The sequence below is a fragment of the Oncorhynchus kisutch genome, linkage group LG15, assembly GCF_002021735.2.
Source record: "Oncorhynchus kisutch isolate 150728-3 linkage group LG15, Okis_V2, whole genome shotgun sequence".
NCBI lineage: Eukaryota > Metazoa > Chordata > Actinopteri > Salmoniformes > Salmonidae > Oncorhynchus > Oncorhynchus kisutch.
Window position 1 is genome coordinate 28,146,186 of NC_034188.2, and position 12,784 is coordinate 28,158,969.

The following is a 12,784-nucleotide window of genomic DNA, read 5'->3' on the forward strand; positions in this document are numbered from 1 at the left end:
ATAACTGAACATTAATTTCTCTTTAGGTCACTTAAACTTTTTTGATTCGGTGAAAATTTTATCAACGTAATTCGCATGTTTTACAAAGTTATAAATTTTTCTGTGTTACTAAACCTTAATATTTCCAAAAGATTCAGTATCAACAGAAGTGTACGACAGGGATGCCCAATTTCGCCATTTTTATTCATTTTGGTTATGGAACTTATATCTCTAGATATTCTGAATGATGCAAATTTGTATGGCTTTTTTTAAACAAAGAAATCAAAATTTCCCAACTGGCTGATGATACTACTCTTTTCTTAAGAGACAAAGACCAGGTCGCCCATGCCCTTAATGCTGTAACTGCATTTTCTATTGCATCAGGATTAAAACTGAATGTTTCTTAATGTGAAATATTATGTTTATATGACTCTGATGATAAAGAAATAGAAAATATTCCTGTAAGGGCTGTGTTAAATATTTAGGAATACATCTGTCAAAAAAACCACTTAGTCAGACAACATTTGAATTTCTCTCCGAAAATTGAGAAAATCTAAAATATATTTAATAATTGGCTACAAAGAGATCTTTCTATACTTGAGAGAGTACTTCTGTCCAAGGCAGAGGGACTGTCTCGTTTGGTGTACCCCTCATTATCTTTATGTGTAAATCCCGCTACATATTGAGAGATAAGTCGTTTCTTGACTTCATCTGGAAAAATAAGTCTCACAAACTAAAAAAGTCAGTCCTTTCTAATAAAAGAGCTGAAGGAGGTCTGGAAGTGTTAGATTCTGTTGACATAAATAACTGGTTGAAAATATGTTTGATCAATACTGATTCAATATTGTATTTCATTCCAAATAATGTGTTTAATAAGTTGGGAGGTCTTCAATTTTTACTAAATTGGCTAGGTTTCATCAACAAGCTTTAATGGCCTGGAAAATATGTTTCCTGCACAATTCTTCCCCGAATAAAGCTCTTTTGTGGAATAATTCAGACATAACTATAAGGAATAAGTCAGTGTTCTACCCCAGCTGGCATGAGAGGAATATTGACTTTGTTCTTGATGTTTTCGACAACAAGGGTAATATTCTCACATATGAACAATTTATAACATTGAAAGAGTTTCCAATACCTTTCAGAGAGTTTATTTCTGTGATCAAAGCCGTTCCCAGTGGTCTAACTACACGAATGAAAACTCATCTTAGTTTTGGGAATGATCACAAAGTTTATCCAGAACTCAGATTGGAAGGCGTGGGCTTAATTGAGAGATCTTGTTGTAATAAATATATAAGACAAATTCTTCATTCACAAAACCAACTTACACCGAGAGGAAAGTTTTTCTGGAACATGCTTATTCCTGACATTGTCTGGAAAAATGCATGGTTAAGGCCTTACAAATACTGTATACCAAACAAAGTTAAGGAAGTGCACTTTAAAATATTACATAAGATATATCCATGTAATTCTATGATATCCAAATTTGTGGCTATTGATGATATCAGCGTTTTCTGTGGAAAAAGAAGGTGAGAATCTGTCTCATTTGTTCTTTGAATGTAAATTTGTGTCAGAATTTTGGGAAAACCTTGCAAAATACTTATTTACCATTATGAACACTGCCTGTGTTTTTGACATGAAATATATAATATGTTACTATTGCAATGATAACAAGACCACTGAAATGATTGTTCTTTTTTAAATTCTTGTTGCCAAATACTTTATACACAAACAAAAATTCCAAAAATTCTATACCAAAATTACACATTTTTATTATACACATTTCTATTTCATTAAAACATTAACCCTAGTGAACAATAACAAGAATAACATTTTCCTAAATCATTACAATAAGATTTTTTCAGAGTGATTACAATTGCACTATAAATATTTGTAATTTTTATTTCTTGTTTGTTTGAGTATTTTCTCGTTAATACCTGCGTTCTGTTTTGTATGATGTAAGAATGCAAATTGTTTATCTGTATTTTGAATTTAAAAAACTTAAAAAACTTGTGGTTCTTAACCTGTAGGCCAACACCGTCATGACCTGGCTTTGAAGTAACTGTCTTTCGGATCAACCTAATTGTATCACCTCTTACAATATACTGTCCTTATTTGATGAGAAAAATACTGTCCTTATTTGATGAGAAATATACTGTCCTTATTTGATGAGAAATATACTGTCCTTATTTGATGAGAAATATACTGTCCTTATTTGATGAGAAATATACTGTCCTTATTGAAACCTATTGAACATTATATACATAAAGGTCATGGGTGAAAAACCAGTACAAAGGGATTCACAGAACATGTTTCCAATGGCACAGTTAAGAAAAAACAATAATTACAAAAAACAGGCTGTTTTACATGTATACTTTGTCCCAGCAATATACTGTCCTTATCAGTGGTGGAAAAAGTATACAATTGTCATACTTGAGTAAAAGTAAAGATACGCTATATATACAAAAGTGTGTGGACACCCCTTCAAATTGCTGGATTCATTTTTCAGCCACACATTTGCTGACAGATGTATAAAATAAAGCACACAGCCATGCAATCTCCAGAGACAAACATTGGCAGTAGAATGGCCTTACTGAAGAGCTCAGCTGCAACGTGGCACCGTCACAGGATGCCATCTTTCCAATAAGTCAGTTCATCAAATTTCTGCCCTGCTAGAGCTTCCCCTGTCAACTGTAAGTTCTGTTACTGTGAAAGGGAAATGACGGCTCAGCCCCAAAGTGGTAGGCCGCACAAGCTCACAGAACGGGACCGCAGAGTGCTGAAGTACGTGGTGCATAAAAATCGTCTGTCCTCGGTTGCAACACTCACTACCGAGTTCCAAATTCCCTGTGGAAACAACGTCAGCACAAAAACTATTCGTCGGGAGCTTTATGAAACACAAACCTAAGATCACACAAGCCTAAGATCACCATACACAATGCCAAGCATCAGCTGGAGTGGTGTAAAATCTGTCAGTTATTGGACTCTGGAGCAGTGGAAACATGTTCTCTGGAGGGATGAATCTGAGTATGGTGGATGCCCGGAGAACGCTATCTGCCCCAGTGCATAGTGTCAACTGTAAAGTTTGGTGGAGGAGGAATAATGGTCTGGGACTGTTATTCATGGTTTGGGCCCCTTAGTTCCAGTGAAGGGAAATCTTAACACTACAGAATACAATGACATTATAGACGATTCTGTGCTTCCAACTTTGTGGCAACAGTTTGGGGAAGGCCCTTACCTGTTTCAGCATGACAATGCCCCCTGGGCACAAAGCGATGTCCATACAGAAATGGTTTGTTGAGATCGGTGTGGAAAAACTTGACTTCCCTGCACAGAACCCTGACCTCAAACCCATCGAACACCTTTGGGATGAATTGGAATGCTGACTACAAGCTAAGCCTATTTTTTTAGCAATATATTGACCTTATTTTATCAGCAATATATTGACCTTATTTTATCAGCAATATACTGTCCTTATTTTATCAGTTGTTATACTTTGGAAGCCTCTATAATACCACGAATTTCAGCTTACTCACCACTATTTTTAAAATGATTACATACTCTATTCAAATACATTTAGATGTGATAGATATCACAAGTAATGCAGTCAGTTTGTCACAGTATTAAAATGATAGATATCTACATTTTTGTCACTTCAGCTTTCCTAGTTTGTCTTGTTTCATCCTGTTCTGCTATTGCAACAGTAAACAGCGACATCCTATGGCTGAGAGTGCTAGGTTCATTCAGTAGAGACAATTGAATGTCTTCCCCGACACATGCGTGATAAATAGTATGGTAACTGGCTGCATGGCCGACCAGTAAATTCTGTTAAGACCATAACAGTCTGAGCAACACCCCCCCCCCGTGTCTACATATCTCTCTCCAATTCTGCCTCCATGTCTCTCCCCCTCCACCCGGTCATCTCGAAGATTACTGCCATCACATGTGTATTGTGAAACGGTGAGATAACTAATTACCTACTTTCCAACGGTGCTTTATTTAGCCTAGATCACTGCACTGAATGCTTTGCAGATGCTGTATGCGTTACCCGGATGCTGCATCCGGAGCTGAGGGTCTTGTCAGAATATACAATTACAGCTGCTTCAAAACGCACCAGGAGCCACTGCAAGCAGGCAGCGCGTTACCCTGGCAACGGAGCTCCGCGAGGCATGTCGCTATCCGTGGTTCTGAAAGAAAGCAGGCGCAGAGAGAGAGAGGGGAAGAGGAAGATATCGGGGGGGGGGGGGGGGGGGGGGGCAGTGCCTGCTGTGGACAATGAAATCTCGGGGAAATTATATTTCTCCCGCTTTCCTAATTTGTTCTCAATTATGTTACAAGGTTCACGTAATGTTTTTTCCCCGTTTCCCACCTTCTTAGGTCTATACCCCCCTCTTATCGCCTTGGATTTGTCACAATGAGAGGCATACTGCTCTGCGGTCATCTGGATACAGGGAGAAGCAATCCTCTCTCCACAGAGGTGACAACATATGTCCCAGAGTGGTGTGGCGGAAAAAAATCTGGGGCCCATATTTTCCTTATCTGGTAACCTAACTAGGTAAAACTCTGGTAGAACGTGGTTCATCTGTTGTAAAAACGTGTAAACTGGGCTATGATGGGACCAGAATTTTTTAAATCAGGTCACATGGTTTAAAAAATACTCATGCAAAAACTCCTGGCCTTGGGAGGATGAGAACCCTGTCAAACTGCAGCAACCTTGTACTTCTTCATATGAATTATATTTTAAAGAACGACTAAGGGGGTTTCCTATACAAAGACACAGAGAAAGCAACATGATTTGACAATAAAACTCACAGGGCTGAGCAAGCTTTATGCAGGTTTGCATCGTGTAGTCCTGCCCTATGCAACTGTAGGCCTAATAAAACATTACCTGGCAGTTATTGTGTTTATTGATTCATTACAGATAAACATTTCTGATTGTAGCCTAGTCAGTCCAATTTTGAATGTAAACCAAACTTGATCCTATTCACATTTTCTCACAAACAAATGGGCTATAAATACTTCCTTAACCCTGGCCAGAGGTACAGGGCGCATAGTAGGCTAGACTAGGAAGATGCTGATGTTAGTAGCCTACAGTTGATCAGAACATAGTCTAATTCCCATGTTATCACGCTTACTAAATAAATACTGGAGGAAAGTGGAGAGCGCGCGAGCTTTGAGCGTTGTGCGTTGTGCGTGGCACCTGCAATTTCCGTGAATGTGATTGGTCAAGACACGCAAAGAGCATGCAGCAGAACTCAGTTGTGAAAGACATGAGGCATCCGTCTAAAAAACAGCACCTTGCTCCTCTTTAAACAACTTGCGTCACTACATAAAAATAAAAATAAATAAATAAAAAATAAATAAAAAGTGTTACACCTGATTGAAAAGTGCTGAGGCAAAAGTGCTGGCCGTAGGCTGAAAACAATAGTGATGTAATCAAGCACGTGGAGTGATGAGTAGGATTCTGTTTTCACATGCTAAAGGGGCGGCAGGTAGCCAAGTGGTTAGAACGTTGAGCCAGAAAGGTTGCTAGTTCCCTGAACAAGACAGTTAATTCACTCTTCCTTAGCCATCATTGTAAATACAAATTCGTTCTTAACTGACTTGCCTCGTAAAATAAAGGATACATTAATAAAAGGGATTTATGGAGATAAAAACACTTTTTCTGCCTTCTTCATTAAAACTAGTTTGAAAAGTAAAACGTATTTTATGGAAAAGAGATGTTGTATGTTTCTAGACGATGCACCATGCTGCCTTGTTGACAACATGACAGAGCGGCGCAGATTACTGTTTGATTTGAGAAGGGCGCTCTTCCCTCCCCGTGTTCGCCCGATGACGTGATGGGCCATTGCCCGGTTCAACTTGGGCCAGCATAATATAACTCCCTCACTTCTAAACGCCAACCTTCTCAAGCCATTCACATCGCAGCAGTTAACACCGACTCAAACCCAGCTCCTTTTAAAGCTTTTATTTACACTGTAGAATTTACAAGCAAGTAGAACATCCAAACACAGAGAAATTACTATCAGGACATGTTGTTGTAACATCACATTTTTTCAACAACAAATAAGGGAAAGCAGTGATCTGTCCCTCATGCATGACCTCAACTGTCTGTGGGAATGACCTCATCTCACAGCCATCTCTGTCCACCCAAACACGCACGCACAAACACATGCTCAAATGGATTTAAACTACAAGTAGAAAGCGATGTGCACAAACACAGCAGCAGGAGAATATGAACCAGGTCATCAAATGAATCAGTCTCTCAGACTCTTTATAACCACAACACAGTTTTTTTGTCAATCACATAACCACGTGAACCTTACAGAGCCATTCTCTTGGTTTGAGAACGAGCAACAACTGCTATTTACACAAATCAAGTGCATATAGTAAATACATTGAAAAGACAAAAAGCTCATTATGTCATTGTACAAAAACAAACCTTTTCACAGTTCAGGCTAATCCAATTCAGCTTGCTGAAAATATCCTCCATGAATTAGATGTTTGCATTGTCTCTTAAATGATTTTAAACCCTGGACCACTCATCTTATCTTAGCGTATGAAATTGCAGATCAATATGGCGGCACAAAGATTATAATAGGCCTAATACATGACAAGATCACGATTTCATACCACTGATGCTGTACTGCAGGGCATCGGGAAACAGGTTACAGGTTCCTGCTGTTTCATTTGCTTCTTTGCTTGTCTCACATGTAGAACCGTAACTACAATACACAGAGATGCTAACAGCTGGAGCCCTCACAGTACAATTAGCTGTCTTCGAGGCAGGGCCCAGATGTGGTGTTTTAATTCAGGCTGAAACAAAAACCCTGTCCTCAGCAGTCAGTGGCGAGCAGATTGGCTAGCATGTTACTGTTGCTACACTAATTAAGCTTTAAGAGCTATTAGATCCATCAGAATCAGGTTAATACTCTTACTCGTAAGCCTGTCTGCTGCTGCTAAATCACACTGGTGGCTAAAACACCAGCACAGACATACACACACACCCTCAATCGCACCCCTTACGCACACACATGCACAGTCGCACACATGCACGCACACATGCACACGCACTATAAGAGGGATTTTTGGTGGCATCTCCAAGACTAAAAACAAGGAACAGCTCTGTCCTGTCCTGTCCTGTCCTGTCTGAGAAAGAAAGGTTGAGATAAAAAATAGGCGTCAATGCTCTGTTCCTCCAATAGACATGGTTCTTTACTGCGTTAATAATTGGGTGTTTCGTAAGCAGAGTAAGTGACCTACATAAAGCAATATCCGCCTGGGTAAAGTACAGTAGCACTACCTTTGTGACAACCTGATCTGGTTTACCTGTCCTTGTGATTGTCTTCACCCCCTCCAGGTGTCACTTATTATCCCCGGTGTACATATCCCTGTGTTTCCTGTCTTTCTGTGCCAGTTCATCTTGTTTGCCAAGTTGACCAGCGGTTTTCCTTGCTCCTATTTTTCCCAGTCTCCTTTTGTTTCTAGCCCTCCTGGTTTCGACCCTTGCCTGTCCTGACTCTGAACCCGCCTGCCTGACCATTGCCTATTCTGACTACCAGCCTGCCTATCCCCTTGTACTGTTTTGGACTCAGATCTGGTTTCTGACTCCTGCCTGGCCTGCTTCGAGACTGCCTATCTTCTGGTACTGTTTGGACTCTGACCTGGTTTATGAACTCTCGCCTGTCCCCGTCCTGCCTTTGCCTGCTTCCTTTGTTATAATAAATATCGGAGCGCTACCATCTGCCTCCTGTGTCTGCATTTGGGTCTCGCCTTGTGCCCTTATAACCCTGGTGGGTGTTACACTGTGACAGTGGAGAGGAGTGGTTAACCAGCAATACAGTGGAGAGGAGTGGTTAACCAGCAATACAGTGAAGAGGAGTGGTTAACCAGCAATACAGTGGAGAGGAGTGGTTAACCAGCAATACAGTGGAGAGGAGTGGTTAACCAGCAATACAGTGTAGAGGAGTGGTTAACCAGCAATACAGTGTAGAGGAGTGGTTAACCAGCAATACAGTGTAGAGGAGTGGTTAACCAGCAATACAGTGTAGAGGAGTGGTTAACCAGCAATACAGTGGAGAGGAGTGGTTAACCAGCAATACAGTGTAGAGGAGTGGTTAACCAGCAATACAGTGGAGAGGAGTGATTAACCAGCAATACAGTGGAGAGGAGTGGTTAACCAGCAATACAGTGGAGAGGAGTGATTAACCAGCAATACAGTGGAGAGGAGTGGTTAACCAGCAATACAGTGGAGAGGAGTGGTTAACCAGCAATACAGTGTAGAGGAGTGGTTAACCAGCAATACAGTGTAGAGGAGTGGTTAACCACACTGTAAAAAAATAAAAATAATAATTGCAGGGATAAATTTATATTTAACTTTCATTGTGTAGAATAATAGAAAATGTCAGTAAATGCAAAATACATTACACTTCCTGTATTTTTTACAGCCATACATCCCTTTTTCACAACAATAAGCTGTAGAAATACAATAATATACATTATAAATAAACAACTATTCTTACCATTGCTTTATGGGTATTTACTTTAGTTTTACATTCTAAATGCAGATAATTACAGTAAAAAAACTATTTCTGATGTTTGTAAACAGTATAAAACGATGCAAGGGAATGTACAAAGAATGCTTTTGTGTGTGATTGTACTGATATTGATCACTAAATTACAAATATTAACTGTAAAATGATGAGTATTTACAATACCTAAATGACACGGAATGCATATTCAGACTGTTATTTAAATGATTAAGCCAGTTATTTTAGTATTTATTAATAGTAAAGTTTTTCAATGTTAATGAACAGCATGAAGCATTGAAAGAAAATGTAAAGAGAATTACATTGTCTGTGATTTTAAAGATATTGTCTGTAAAAAAAAGTTATCTTACATTAATATACTTTAAATGTTAAATGTCATTCTTTTTATTTGAGAATAATTGTCAGATGTTGCTCAAATTAAAAAGGTACATCTACGTCCCGGGTGGTCTAAGTCTGCGTTAGTTCGAATCCTGTTCGCGTCATTTCTAGAACACTTATTTAAACTATTTACGTGAAGTATTTAAGGTTGCCTACTTTTACCAGTGTGTGATTGGTGCTTACATGTTTCTATGTAATGTTGGTAGACTGCATTCTACCTCGACTCTCAAGTAGAAGACCATGCTATATTGTCTTCTTTTTTTTAACATTAATATCAGCATTTAAGTAATTTCGTCCTCACCAGAGTAGGATTCATTATGATCCAACATTCTCTTCCATATCAGACACTTCCTCCTCTATTTCAAAGTCACCATCCTCTACATCACTCTTCGGAACTATTTCAAAAGTTTGTGAATATTTCACATTGAATGGAGTCGTTTCGGCTAGAAACCATTTGACAAGGAGTCAGAAACACTTCGGAGGCGTCATTCAAACGGCAGCAGCTTGGCACACGCAGTGATAGGAGAGCGGATATGTAGCATACCAAGGGGAGCGTTACCACTAAGCTTTGGCTTAATTGTTTAACATAACGCTTAAATATTTGACGACATTGCTAGATGTGCGGCTCATTAACTTTGTGTTGTATATGCCAGCTAATATCGTGGAGTTTGGTGGTTGGCTGCTCACACGTCGTTAGCAAGATAGCTAAGATAAGCACACGTTTTTTTGTAACATATCATATGTTGACATTTAACGTTTTATTAGTTCTGAATTTTGAAGCGTTGACATTTAGCTAGAACGATAGCTGCATTTCATAACCCTGTTAGCGCGCTAATTGCTAGGTTACGTTAGTTTGCTGTAAACCAATCCCACCTGATGACATGTTTTTCTCTTTCCTTCAACAGTTGCATGAATTGGAATTGAGGAAATAACCTGCAATCCTCAAACTGAAGTAATATTCATAGATAGTTTAGTTTCGCAAACTGAGTAGCTTAGCATGGAAGTACAAATAAATAATCGCTGTTGTCCCCTTTAAGTGCATTGTCATTGTAATCAAGCAAATCAGAAAGATGCCGCTTCAGTAGTTAATTGGAACCTAGATTAAAATCTACAAGCTACTTTTTTTTGTCTTTGTTGTTACAAGTAAGTTAAATATAGAGAAATTGGGAAGATGTAAGGTCTTTCCAAAGAATTGGCATGTCGTTCCTGTGGCCTCACTGTTAAAACGTTGAGGTTATGTGGATCATTAGTCATTACACGACATTAAGCAAATGGCCAATATGTATGCTGCATGGTTAGTTGCAAATCTCAGTTGACATAATATATTGCTTTTTAAAGTCATGCCTCATCATAGTCTGCTGTATCACAATGTGACACGATGCAAGGGCCGTTTACATGTGAAAATCATCATTGTCAGAAACAATGCCTTGATCTGAAGGATCTTGCTCATTAAAGGTCATGTTTCAAAAAGAGAAAAGGTCAAATGCCCATTTAGAGACTGTGGCAAAGCCTTTACATTAAAATCCTCTGTTATCTCCCACATTTCAAGGCATCATAGGTATGCTACAGCTGCGCATGTGTCCAACTATTCAGTGAGTTCTCATGATGCTGAAAGTCTGTTCGGTGTAGATCTTATTGATGAAGTGCCAGAGGATATACTGAACCCAGCTGTTATGAAAAGTCTGTATATAAAACATCTGCATGTTTTACATTAAGTTACAGGCCAAGTATCTAATTCCCTCTATGATACAAATTATTTTTGATTTAGTGTAATAGTCTTAATGGACTTTGTCATCAGCACACTCAACATCAACTCCTGGTTGCCCTTCAGTCTAATACTAACTTGACAGAGTCAGACATTGAAGGTGTTGTAAAGACCTTGGAGGACACAGATCTGCATGCATCCTGTAGCTCTACTTAATCACCAGAACACATGAGTTGGCAGTATTTCCAGAGGAACTTTTCCTATGTGCATCCGAAAAGCTATAAGTTGTTTGGCAGGAAAGCCAGTAAAGGACGCTACGTGCACTTCTGCACGTGTTAAATGATGTTTGTGATGGATCTGTGTTCAAGTCTAATGCTGTATTTATGGACTCGGGTGTAACTAAAGCTTGTATTGTATCAACATGCTTTTGATGTTGTTAACCCTCTTGGATCAGCAAGTAAGAAACCTAAGATTGTGGGGGTCTACTTTACACTGGCAAACTTTGATCCATGTTATCGCTCCAGTATTGATCATTTACAGCTCATGTTATTGTGTAATGAGAGAGCCTTTTTTTTCTACAATGCTGTCAGATCTCAGAGATTTAGAAACAAATGGGTTGGAGATATCTGGACATGCTGTGAAGGCAGCAGGCTTTTGCATTACTGGTGATAATTTGGGGTCTCACAACACAGGAGAATTAATTGAACATTTTAGTACCTCCAACTACTGCTGTCGATACTGCCTTGCAATTAGAGGTTAGCAGTTTGATTTTTATGAACCTGCTGCTGCCAAAACAGTACGAAATTACAGCGAGCCAGTGAAAGCACTACAAGATGGTAATGAGACCATATCCAGGGGGTTAAAATTGGCCTCTGTATTTAATTCCCTCAAGCACTTTCAGGTCTGTCAGCCAGGCCTCCCACCATGCATTGGTCATGATTTGTTTGAGAGGATAGTGGCATATGACCTAGCCATTTATATCATGTACTTTGTTCAAGTAAACACATTCTTTACACACTCAGAGCTTAACCGCAGCATCAGGCAGTTTAGCTACCAAGGATCTCATGCCAATTCCACACCCTCAGAAGTTGGTGAAAATGGAATTCAACTAGGTGGTCAGGCAACAGGAAACGTGTCTCTTTTGAGGCTCCTCCCTGTTATAATAGGCAAAAAGATTGCTGATATAGAAGATTGGGTATGGCAACTAACAATCCTACTTAAAGAACTTGTGGAATGAATCTGTGCCCCCTCCATTTCTGTGGCTCAAGTTACTTCTTTGCTCAATGTTCTGATTCCTGAGTATACAGACAAGAAACAATCTGTTTCCTTTCACAAACTGAAACCAGAGCACCACTATCTGATCCACTATCCTGCTCTGATACTAATGTTTGGCCCCCTTATAAGGCTGTGGACAATGAGGTTTGAAAGTAACAAATAATATTTCAAAAGATATGTCCTTATTCAACTGTTTCCGCTCCAGCCATTACCACGAGCCCCTCCTTCCCAATGATGGTGCCACCAACCTCCTGTGATAAACACAGACTCAAGCATCCAGACCCCTCTGGCCATCAGAGAGGGGTCAAGGAAATGGTCACATATGGTCATGAGCCATGGCCTGTCTCTCACTGTAAATCTACACTGTCATGTGGTGAATAGCAGGATAAAACCACATTTACGTGAGCATGTATGTAAATCAAATCTGACGTGCCATTTCACCAGTAACTAGCCAGCTCCATCATATTTAAAGCGAAAATGTATCTGCCTCTTCCTCACGACTAGGCCTACAGAACATTTTAGGCCACAAAGTGAAATGGCAAATATCCGCTAGCTAACGCCACTCGTTTTGCCATCAGAATAAACAGACCTGGACATATCACGATAACTGTATTGTTGACATATTCTATGCGCTGAATTTACGTCATTTACAATTTGAAACAATTTCGCATTGGTCACTGTTGGCCTAATTGAACGACGTTCCTGTTTACCTTTGTAGTAAAATCGTGTTGTTTTCCTCATTTGCCCGAACTCACAGTTCAATTAAGTTAATATCCGGCAGACATTGTTCAGTTTTCCACTTATTGCGTGCATAAACACTCATTCGAATTACGGACATCAAGGAACAATTGAGGTCTGGACATGTTGGGGAGTAGGCCCACCTCTTTACATACCAAATGTA